Below are 13,056 nucleotides of genomic sequence, written 5' to 3' on the forward strand. Positions count from 1 at the left end.
AAAACCGCATATCAAACCAAAACCATCATAAAACCATGGTTACTTAAAACTAAAAACATTAAAACCACAGTAACGGGTAAAAGAAATAAAAAGATAAAATGATAAGAGAAATAAAATAAAATAGAATGAATATAAAACTAACTAAGGCAAGATAAATATCACAAGACCAGACAGGCTGCAGGGACAGCCGAGCTCAGAGTGAGCTACCATGTATGCCACACCAATACCATCAGAGATTTCTCGGATCATCCGGCTCTTTAAGGAGGGTTCCAGAATCACCGAGCTCTGTCCTCTCACGACCAGGAAACGTTAATCCAGAGGTTTCCTGGGTCGTCAGGCTCTTAATGGAGGGTTCCTGGGTAGCCGGGCTCTGACCTTCAGAGGACAGAGCTCTACCCCCTAGTGGAAGGACAGGCAGTTTATTTAATAAGGCTATAGATGTTGGGAGGAAGGAGCGCTTATAGCGGTTACTCTTAAAGCTACAGGCTCTGAAGCGCCTTCCAGAAGGTAGTAGCTCATAGTCAAGATATAGAATGTGGGTGGGGTCATCCAAAATTTTAAGAGCCAGATTCACTGCTTTCTTATCGTAAATGGTCTGGAGGGGGGGGAAGTCCCTCTGCCCTATGATCTTCATAGCAGTTTTTATCATTTTGTTGATTTTAGACTTGTACTGGATAGAGAGGGTGCCGAACCATGCCTCCATGCCATACCTTATTAGGCTACCCAACACTCCATTGTAGAAAGTTAGCATGATCTTGGAACTTACTCCAAACAGTCTCAGCCTTCGGAGAAAGTGGAGTCTTTGTGCTAATTTGCCACACAAATAATCAACGTGTATATTCCATTTGAACAAGTTGTCGATTATTACACCCAAGTATTTGTAGGAGCTAACTTGTTCAATGCAGCTCCCCCCTATGACCACTGGGTCATGGACTTTGACCGCTTTGGGATCAAAGATCATTTCTTTTGTTTTAGATGTGTTAAGGATTAAATTGTTTTCCACACACCAGGCCTCAAAAGCTGAAATCTCCCTGTGATACACTGAGGGACAGTCATCTGCACACAGCAGGCTCAAGATTATTGTGTCATCTGAGAATTTAATGACAGTATTATTTGAATGACTTCTTCTACAGTCATTTGTGTAGGCAGTGAAAAGGAAGGGAGAGCTCACGCCCCCTTGAGGCACCCCCATACTGCTAAATTTGGTGCTAGAAAGAGAGCCATTAACCGTGACCTGTTGCGGTCTCATAGATAGAAGCGAGTAAAACCATTTAACAATGAACGGGTTAACGTGCATGGTTAACTCATTCAGGGCCAGTTTAGGACTGCCAATATTTAGCACAGGCCAAAGATTTTCATAATTGTTGGTCATCTTTCAAGACCCACAGTAAATTATCTATTAGCACCAGAGTGATTTGCAATACCTCAAAATGAAGATGTACGTCTCTGGGTTCACCAGGAAAAAAAAAGTTAGCTTTTAGCATGTTCTGTACTCTACTTATATCCATTTATATACACCCTGTTTTCACCCAAAATGTCTCTCTCTCAGATGACAAACAGGAGCAAATGCAATTTCTGTAAAATATACATTCTCAAGCAGAACTCGCTCTCAATTCTTTTATTTTGAACTGTATTGACATCAGACATGTAAATACTATTCGTTATGACACAAATGAAAAAAAATATATATATATATATATATATATATACACATGAAGTGCTTTTTTTTTACATTCAACAATACTGCAGTGTGAGTGAGTGTGCAGACAGACACACAGACAGACAGACAGAGAGACAGACAGACAGACACACCGACAGACAGACAGACAGACAGACAGACAGACAGACAGACACACACACACACACACACACACACACACACACACACACACACACACACACACACACACAGACACACACACACACGATCCCCCTTCGTTGCGTGATTTCTAACCCCACATAGGATAAGCAATAACCACGCCCTGTGGCGCCGGGATTGGCCAGGAGCAACAGTGGAGCAGAGACACTACACTGACTGGAGGGCACGCAGTCCAGCGATTTCATGAAGCTCTTGAGAACGGGCAGCGGGCTTCTGCCTGCGTGCCTAGCTGTTCGTGTGCTGCTCGTCCATGTCTCCCCCTGTCATATTCTTCCTGCTATCGTTGCCGTTTTCCCCTCGGCTATTCAACACGTCCTCACCGCCCTCTGATCACTGCTGATCGATCATTTCCTCATTCCTCCGATGATCAAACGCATCTGTGGATTACTTTCTCCGGTTTTCTCCGGCTGGCACACAGGAAGGCTGGCACACAGAAAAGCGACCAGCTCCTGCAGCGCGCGAGGGGCGTTTCAATGGGGTTTCTCCAGTCTGCACAAGGCAAGCTCCTTATCCATTTTCTGATATTCCTCCTGCTCAATTTCAAAACAACAGCTGCGGTATGTGTTTGTTCACGTGTTGTCTTAGATGATAGGGACCTGATACCATGTGACAGGCTGGGGAAGTGTTTTAACTACGCCCTGCAGTAATAAAAACAAAAACACGTCAAACACGTCATTGGCCCTCTGGGCTATTCCTGATAAGACGTCAAAGACGTCATTGGCCCTGAATGAGTTAACAGCTTCTGAGCAAGCACATGAGGTCTAAGCGTGTCGAACGCTGAGCTAAAATCAGCAAATAGGACCCGGGCGTATGCCGCAGGCCTCTCTAAGTGCTTACTTATAAGATGTGTCACACTGACGATAGCATCCTCAGTACTGCGCCCAGCCCTGTACGCATACTGGCAAGGGTCGATGTAAGGTGCCACATCCAGCCTGAGAGAGTTGACTATGACTTTCTCAAAACATTTCATGACACAGCTAGTCAAAGCGATGGGTCTATAATCTTTGTTAGAGGATGGGCAAGAGACCTTAGGAATTGGAATTACAATAGACTTTTTCCAGAGATCAGGAACAGTGTGACTATCAATTGACCTCTGAAATAAAGGACACAATGCGTTGGCAAGCTCAGCAGAACATTTTTTTAGAATGACGGTTGGCAGAGGTACTCTCGTCTAAGGTTCTAAGGACAGGGCTAGGAGAGGGGTTAGCACCCTTTGTGAGTAATAGAGAGTTGCTAATTTCATCTCTAATACAGATAATTTTACGGTTAAAGAAGTCAAGGAAGTCATTAGCTGTAAATGGAGAGTTTGTATTGGGGGATGGTTTGCGAGTAAGATTTGCGACCGTGTCAAATAAAAATTTAGGATTATTTTTATTAGTGTTAATAAGATCTGATAGGTAGGAGGCTCTTGCAGCGGAGAGCATACATTTGTATTTTAATAGGCTATCACTCCAAGCTAGTCGATAGACTTCAAGCTTGGATGATCGCCATTTACGTTCTAGTTTTCTGCATATTAGTTTTTGTGCGCGTGTATCGTCAGTATACCAAGGCGAGGGTTTTTTAGGGCGACGGATTTTAGTACGTAGAGGTGCGATAGAATCAAGCGAGGCGAGTAGGATTGAATTAAATTGATTTGTGAATTCATTAATGGAGTCGATCCGCTCTGGGAGAGAGGAAAGCGGCCCCGATAACAAATCAGCGAGTTCAGTGGGAGTAGAACTATCGATACGCCGGGCGGTATAGGTATCGGCTAGGTTTGATTGCCGGAGGGGCAGGTCTATTTTAAATTGAATGAGATAATGATCTGACAGTGCTGGAGGGTAAATCATGACTGACAGATCTGAGACGTTAATCCCACGAGCAAGGACGAGATCAAGCGTGTTGCCGTTAGAATGCGTTTGTTCATGAACCAACTGAGCAAAGCCAAGGGTGTCGACTAAAGATAGAAAGGCTTTGCAGAGTGGGTCAGCTTTACGGTTAACATGAATATTGAAATCGCCAATGATAAGGATATTATCCGTGCGGGTTACGAGGTCAGAGAGAAAATTGGAAAATTCATCAAGAAAAGATGAATAGGGCCCAGGTGGGCGGTAGAGCATAACTAGGTAGAAGGCTCCGAGGCCAGCTATATTAGAGTGTCTCATAGTAAGTATCTCACAAGATAGGAGCTTATACTTTTGATCCTGCAGAAGACCTAGATTTGAGTTATAAATTAGGCCAACGCCCCCACCATTTCTTGACATTCTGGCAACATGCGAATTGTCAAAGTTAGGGGGGGAGGCTTCAATGAGTGGAAGAACAACGTCCGGTTTTAGCCAGGTTTCGCATAATCCCATAACGTCAATATTATGTTCAATGATTAAGTCATTGACGAGGAGGGCTTTATTGGTGATTGATCTGATATTAATGAATCCAAATCGAATAGATTTATCATCGATATTAGTTAATTTAGAGCATTCGATACCAAGAGTAGATTTAATCTCAATGAGGTTGGTGTTTGACGTTTTGAGGGGTGGACGAGAGCGGCGTGAGGGGACGGAGCGACGAAGAGAAACTGTGCTAATTTGAGAGATCGTGGTATAATACGGAGACGGAGCGGCGGTGGTAACAGTCGGATTAATAACAATAAGGTTTGGGTTAGGATATTGCAGAGCGTTTATGGGTCGGTTACTAGTAATAGTGCGGCGCGGACGGAGCACAGTCTGTATTGGATAGACTAAGTTAATTGAACTAGCAGACTCCATAACCGCACAAGTAGAACTAACAGGCTGTCTAGCAGCCTGTGGCCCTGCATGTTGTGGGTGAAACTGTCATTCAAGGATAGTAGTCTGGGTTTGCCGTAGGCAACTATCCAGGTTTTTTGATAAGGTGCTAGCACCCAATGGGGTAGGGTGGATGCCATCCATCTTAAGCATGCCAGTCATGCCTCTAAAAGAGGGCCAGTTATCTAAGAATAGGTAGCCCTTATCAGCACAGTGTTTGGCCAGCCAGTTGTTGAGCCAAAACAGCCTGCTAAAAATGTCAGAGTTAAGTGTGACAGGGAGGGGACCAGAGACAATTAATGGATGCCGACTCATCTTGCTAGCAAAAGCACAGGTCCTAGTTATGCTGTGCTTTGTGATCTCCGATTGTTTAAACCTGGCATTGTTGGTGCCAACGTGTAGTATGATGTTATCATGGGTAGCCTGGGTAATTGTTTGTTTATGGCTGTTTGTTAGCACCCTAAGAGTAGCTTCAATGTCGGGTACTCTGGCCCCGGGCAGACAAACTATCTCGGCTGGTGTGTTAAGCTTGATATTGCGGGTTATAGAGTCTCCAATCAATAGAATAGAGGGTTTAATATTGTCGGGCGGAGCGGACGACGCAGCATGCTGAACAGGAGAGTTAGCAAGCGGCGTGAATCTATTCCGGATCTCAACCGAAGTGGTTTGTTGGGAAACGGGCTGCACAGCGGCGGGCTGTGCACGTTTAACGCCACGGCAGCGTGAGACAACTGTAAACCCATCATCCACAGACTGTGGGGCCAACGAGACATTGGCCGGGTTGTTCTGCTCGTGCTGCGGAGTAGCATTAACGGGGGCACCAGCTGGACCGCAGCTAGCATCCTCGCTTAATTCACAATACACATCAGCTACTGAGGTACATTGTAAATGATCAGGGAAGCCAGTCTGGTTAAGTGTAACAAGACTATCATTAGGTGACTGGCGTTTATCGTTCTCTAGTTGGGAAACACGGTTTTCTAATAGATTAATCATATCTAAGAGAGAGTGGATAGTAAGAATTGGATCGATCTTACCCGATTCGGGAGGGGGATGGCTGGCGTTAGCCATGTCAGGAGCGTGTCGTAGTGCTGCGGCCAGAAGCAGCTCACGCCGTTGCGGTGCCCGGGGACCTGGGGCCTTGGGAGCAGAGGCTGGTAGCCTAGGTTGACGCCGGACCAGTCCGGGCCAGTCCGGGGACCTGAGGTCATTGGGAGCAGAGGCTGGTAGCCTAGGTTGACGCCGGACCAGTCGCTCGGATGTTGTGGCTAGTTGTTGTGCGATGAGGACCCGGGATACTGAGGGAGCTGGTGTTGAAGTAGTATCAGGCAGCAGCTTGAAAAGAACTTCATCATCCGAAGGAAATGAGCGTGATTCCACGGATCCACTAATGGCCCAATTCCACAGCAGCTAGTAGCGCGGTCCCGCTCCGCTCGACTCGACTTTTGGTCTCATCCCACCGTCAAAAACCGGCCCAGCTCGGTTAGATTTGAGGCCGAGTCGTGCTACTTTTGGTCCCTGCCTCGTCGGGGTACTTCGGGCTGGCGAGTAGGTCCCAAATGGTGACGTAAAACTCTGATGGCTACTGATTGGTCAGAGAGAATCGTGTTTACTCTGTCTACTGACTGTCAATGCAATGCTGGCGGCTGCATACCAGTTTAGTGGTCTTACCTTATCTTCTGTTATGTATATTTCCATCAGTATTTTGTGTCGCTGCCTTCACCTCCGGTGAAATAAAATCGTGGCGGGTGTTCAATTGTCTGAGAAAAAAGTCCGCTGCTCGCTCAGGGAGCTCTGTAGCTGAGTGGAGGCTGCAGCGCTCCGCTAGGCCGCAGCGGGTGTTTGGAAGCCCCGGTCTTGCCTGGTGAGAGGCTGCGGGGTAGAGGCTTCACTCTGTTGCGCCTCTCCCGTCCCCGCACAGCGCAAGGCATGCCTGTGATATCATTCTCTTGGCCGATTGTCACATTTGCCCATGTACACTGTAGGTCATTTAGAGGCACCAGTATTTCATAAACAGTTTAAAAGTTCTGTGGATGGATTTAATTGTAACGTTATGTTATAGCCGAAGGACAGATATGCGGTCGCTATTTTTAGACGACCAGCTGTGGGCGGGGGTGGGTGGGGGCAGATCGAGCGCTGGTCGAAGCAAAACATCCATCGAGTAGAGACGAGTGGAGCCGAGTGGGGACGAGCTGTGCAGGGCTGTTAATTGTGGTGGGATTGAGCCATAAGCGTAGTCGTATTGAATAGTCCCGTAGCATGGTGATTATCCGGGGGGGAGAGCGAGGGCATTGTAAACAGTTTAGCGTTAGCTGTTAGCTGGTGGCTAGCAGCTCTTGTTTACGTTAGCCTAGCAGGCGGCTAGGCTAACGTTTAGCGATAGAACGGTTGTTTCAGATGTCCGCGGATTGAGAGAGAAGAGTTATTGAGTAGCGATGTGATATCGCAGGCAGAGAAAAGATAAGATAGCAAAAGGTAGGCGAGGAATTGGCAAAATAAGTCGTAATAGGCAGAGCTGAAAAACACCGGTATCACACAGCGTCGCAGCGTTGTGACGTCACAAGCACAGCAGCTCGAGCAACTTTCCCCTGGTTTTGTTTGCATAATGAGTTCCTTTGTTTTGGACACGTTAATTTCTAGTTTGCATGCTCGGCACCAGTCCTGCAGTGCAGTGGCCTGCTTGAGGTATGCCTCTTCATAGATGGCATCATCTTCCCTAAGAAGACCAACAAGGGCCATATCGTCTGCGTATTTAAGCAGCTTCAGGTTACAGTTATTTACACACATCATGTTTACATAAATTGAGAACAGCAGTGCGGACAGTACACAACCTTGGGGTGCCCCAGTGTTTAAGACAAGTTCATCTGAGTACAGTCCGTTCATCAGGACTCTCTGAGGGCGGTCCGTTAGGAAGCTCCTAATTAGATGAATGAGACCCCCATTCACATTCATCTCTAATAGTCGTTCCAACAGAATATCAATTTGCATAGTGTTAAATGCGGAACAGAAATCAATAAACAAAATACGAACGACTGCTTTTGGTAGCTGTAGGTGATTAGCTACTAAATCGACTAAAGTGAGAGTCGCATCCTCAGTTCCCCTCTTGGACCTATACGCGAATTGTAGGGGGTCAAGTTGATCTTCTACAGAGGATATAAGGTGCTTAATAATGACTCTCTCCATACATTTGGATAAGATTGACGTAAGAGCCACTGGTCTAAAATCCTTAAAAGCTGTTGCTCTAGGAACTTTAGGCACAGGAATAACTGTAGAGTGTTTCCATGGGTTTGGCCACACTAGATTATTGAGCAGGGTTTGGTTTAGCTTAGTGACAGCCCCTTTGAGCTGTTGGGAACATACTTTAAGGACCTTTCCGTCTAGGCCATCAGGCCCGGGTGCCTTGTTAAGTTTAAGTTTGGACAGGACAGTGGCTACCTCATCCTCTGATAACTGAATAGGTTCAAAACTACCTATCTGATTGCAGATGTTATTGCAGCCTGACATTGGATTCACCACATCAAACCTACTATAATATGTATTCAGGTCATTTACAAATTTACTGTCCACTGTATTCACACTTTTTGTCTTCCTTTCCTTGCCCATCATTTTATCTAGACCTGCCCATGCTTGCTTTATATTGCCTGTGCAAAATTTTTGTTCAACTTTATTTTTAAAATCTATTTTTTCAGTACAAACCCTGCATCTAAACTCCTTCTCTTTCTCCTTCACTAAATCCATATCACCATTTAGGAATGCAGACCTTTTTTCATTTAGACACACTTTCAGATTTTTGGACAGCCATGGCTTGTTGTTACTAAACACCCTGACTGTCTTCGTTTTAATAACAGACTCCTCACAGAACTTAATATAACATGTGATTGTGTCCGTCAGTTCATCAGGGTCAGGGCATGCGTCAAAAAATACATCCCAGTCTGTTGTCTCAAAGAAATATTTAAGCTCCTCTTCTCCATCGTCAGACCATTGATGAACAGTTTTCAAGCGTGGTATCTCCCGCTTGACTCTCTGTCTATATGTTGGGAGAAGATGAATGACATTATGATCCGACTTTCCGAGAGGAGGTCGGCTCACAGACTTGTATGCGCCCGGGATGTTCCCGAAGCACTGGTCCAGTATGCGAGTAGAGCGGGTGGGCGTGGTTACATATTGCTGCAGAGTTGGGAGGTAAGGTGACAGCTCACATGTATTCATGTCACCCAACACAAAAACAGGCTGATCTGGCGATCGAGAGAGCGCAGCATTGTAGCTGTCAGTTATAGATTCTGCAGCGTCCTTATTATTTGGCCCTGGAACATAGACGAGTATTACGGTGATTTGCCCAAACTCCCGTGGGAGATAGAACGGTCTGAAAGATACCGACAGCAGCTCGTAGTCTTTAGTGCACACCTTTTCGTGCACTTTAAATTGAGTGGCCCAAGCATTGTCCATCAGGATACAGAGCCCTCCACCGATGGACTTGTTTGATGACATTTTATCGCGGTCTGCCCTTATCATAGTATAGCCATCAAAGCCGATGTCTGCACTGCTCTCATGGAGCCATGTCTCAGTAAAGCAGATCAGGTTACTCCGAAAATATTCCTCATGTTGGATACGCGCCGCGATCTCATCGACTTTATTACTCAGTGATCTGACGTTTGATAGAGTAATAACTGGGAGCGGGTGTCTGCTTCCTCTTCTCCTCAGTCTGTTTCGGACTCCCCCACGTGAGCCTCTTTTCTTTTTTCCGTTTTTCCTCTTACAGCTGACTCTTGCAATCGGAGCAAGTAGTTCATGATTTAGGTTCGCACCAGTGTTTGCTTTGTCCCGTAAGGAGAGGAGAAATTCCCTGGAGTATGTAACGAGTGGGACGTCCTGCGTAGGTGCAGCAGGTGACAGGTACTCACTGACTCCGTTCCCAGTCAAAGCAAAGTTCTCCCTTATAAAAGTGATCAGGATGGTAATGATCACCACCGCAAACGAGTAATCCATCTTCATATTGCACCGTGGAAAAACAAGGACAAAACAGTCATAGACGCCACAGTAAACAGTAAAAAACTAACAAACAATTGGGAAGAGAAGCACAGGGTCGACGGTAGACCGCGCCCCCGGTGGTCATTACATATATTTATAATGTATATGCGTGCCTGAGAACAGCCCTTAGCTATATATAATATATATATATTATATATTTATAATGTAATGCGTGCCTGAGAACAGCCCTTAGCTATATATAATATATATATATATTATATATTTATAATGTATATGCGTGCCTGAGAACAGCCCTTAGCTATATATATTTATAATGTATATGCGTGCCTGAGAACAGCCCTTAGCTACAGTATATATAATATATATATATTATATATTTATAATGTATATGCGTGCCTGAGAACAGCCCTTAGCTATATATAATATATATATATTATATATTTAGAGAACAGCCCTTAGCTATATATAATATATATATATAATATATTTAGAGAACAGCCCTTAGCTATATATAATATATATATATTATATATTTAGAGAACAGCCCTTAGCTGTTGTAAAATCACTGTAAACAGCAGCCTCTTGGAGCTTATCTCTTGTTTACATTGACCTTAGAGCTGCACTGCAACTGAGAGCAGCTCAGCATGTTTCACCGCAGTGAAGGAACCGTCGGTTGACCATTGACCGTCGGCTGACAGCTGTTGGTGGAGCAGGACCATGAGCGGACACACACCTGTACGCACACACACACACACACACACACACACACACACACACACACACACACACACCTGTATGCACACACACACACACAGACACACACCTGTATGTATGCACAGACACACACATGCACCCGTCCCACACACTCAGAAAGATACACACACTAAAACCCAGAGCACAGAGACTCCATCTGGATACACACACACACACACACACACACACACACACACACACGCACGCACACACTTACGCATGCGCGCCGTTCCTACCTCGATTGATGAAACTATTCCACATCCTCAGACAGACAGAGTGAGAGAGAGAGAGAGAGCAGTGAGCGATAAAGAGTGACAGAGAATATGAGAGAGAGACAGAGAGAGAGAGAGAGAGACAGAGAGAGAGAGAGAGAGAGAGAGAGAGGGAGGATATTAATGGAGAGCGATGCTGACAGTGCTCCTCTCCTCTCTCAGTGGAAATCTTAAGCTTTTTCTTTCTTTCCTTCTTTCCTTCTTTCTTGCTCAGTCGCTCCGTGGCAGCATGATTCATTCATTCACAGAGAGGAGATTCTCCGGTTGTTCATTTGTTTGTTTGTTTATTAGTTTGTTAGTCACGCTGTACTGTTGACTTTCTGCCGCTAGAGGGCGGCATTGTCAATGAATGGGGACTCAAAGGTAAAGTAATCCAGTTAAAGTTCTCATAGGTAACATAATCTACACACACTACACACTAAGATACATCAGACTGGGCTGATGTGTTGAAGTCAGAGTCAATTCACCCTTTGCTAAGTCCTGCCCCCCTTGGTTACTGTTGCTATGGAAGGCAAGCCACACGTAAAAAGGCAGTTCACAACGATATGAGTGAGAGACATTCCCAAGTAAATAACGGCCAATTTCTAGAGTAACAGCTCCAAAATATGGGACAGAAGTAGACAGAAAGGATTACAATATGTTTGTAAGAGCTACATTCACAATATCATTTGTTGGCGAAGTACTGTGAATGAAGAGATCATTAAACTTGAAGGAAAAGCTCACCGGTCCCAATGCGAGATAGCTATACAAGATGTTTATTGTCACTCTTGATGTACAAGTAGGCTACACACTTTATACATAATGTGACACATTAATTACGTGGATATATATCACTGTATGCATATAACATGTAAGTTGTAAACCAGATATTAACACTTTCACTGCCGTCGACGAGTTAACTCGTCAAACAGAAACCAACCGTTGACTGCCGTCGACGAGTTAACTCGTCAAAAAAAATAAAAAATTTGACGGTGGGACGTGGATCAAACCCTTTTACGTCTCCTATAAAAATATGGGAGCCACCGAACGTGTACAACCCATTCCACCGACCCACTAAGTGGCGACAGTGCTCTCCAGACTAGAGAAAGCGAACCAAAACTGCAGGGAAAAGCGTGAGGAAACCATTCTCATACTGTAGAATGGTTTGGCGAAAACGCTTTCGCGCTGGCGCACAACGGTGGCGCACAACGGTGGGGGGTTCCAAAAATAGACTGGGTGGAACACACTTAGAAACACGCAGCATAAAGCCCAGAATCGCAAAAGCTTCATCAAAGCTCTCAACCGAAACCCCAAGAAACGAGCGAGCCCATCCAGACTCGCCCGACGAGGGGCAGCCAGGCAGCAGACAGGCAGCAGAAACTCGCTTGTGACACGCCCGCTGCAGCCACGGAGGGAGGAGGAGAACACACACGGAGGGAGGAGTTTGAAGGAGAGGGGGGTTTCCTGCTGTTATGGAGGAAATTACTGTTCAAAACTATTGTTTAGATGTCTGACGTCTTACTGATGCCAAAAATAAATGGTTAAAGTGACTGTTCTATCGAATTTCACAAAAAGGCATTTTTCTCACCTTTCATTTTCAGACGCTGAAACCATGCTGTATTCAACTGCTAATGCCTACATAACTACTAACTCTACAAACTAACTCTTTTAGACAGAGAAAGCACACATTCTATTAGTTCTTTTGAGATATTTTGTGTTCACAAAATCCTAACAGAAAAGAATCCTCGGCTCTTGAAAGATGAGCCAGAATCCTCAAAAAGAAACCTTGGCAGAAGCTACCTACAGTAAAAAAAAAACTGTTGGCAGTGAATGTGTTAACACATTTTTTTCTTTGCTTTTAAAAGTAATCATCTCTAGTATCAGAATCAGAATCAGAATAACTTTATTGATCCCTGAGGGGAAATTGAGTAGGGGGCTGCAGAGTGTCACCCACACAGCCATTTAACTTTACTATGAAAGCAATGCAATTCAAATGTTTAAATGGTGATGATGATCTGAGAAAAATTACAAGTCAAAGACCATAACATGATGCTGCATTTGGATTTTGCAACGCTCGACTGTATCAACGCACCGCAAAATAACGTGGCGGCTAGTTTGACCTTGTATTTCGGAGTGGAGGTTGGCTTGACCGCAGTCGGATTGCAGGCAGTCTGCAGTAGAAGAAACTACGTGTAAATGGGTGATCACAAAAAGGCGAACAAATCGATCATCTCCGTTTGAAGTTACAATTGGTGTGAAGTTTCTGAAGGTTTAATCTTGCAGTTAGGGCAAAGATTCGGTTAATAAATAACTTTTTAGGTGAGCGTTTTGCTAGCTTGAATCTGTATCTGTCTCCTCACTAGTCGTGTTTCCATTACCCTCAGAAATGCGCAAAATCTAAATATCGCAATAGACCCCTTATACA

Source organism: Poromitra crassiceps (assembly GCF_964638095.1).
Source record: "Poromitra crassiceps genome assembly, chromosome: 6".
Lineage (NCBI taxonomy): Eukaryota > Metazoa > Chordata > Actinopteri > Beryciformes > Melamphaidae > Poromitra > Poromitra crassiceps.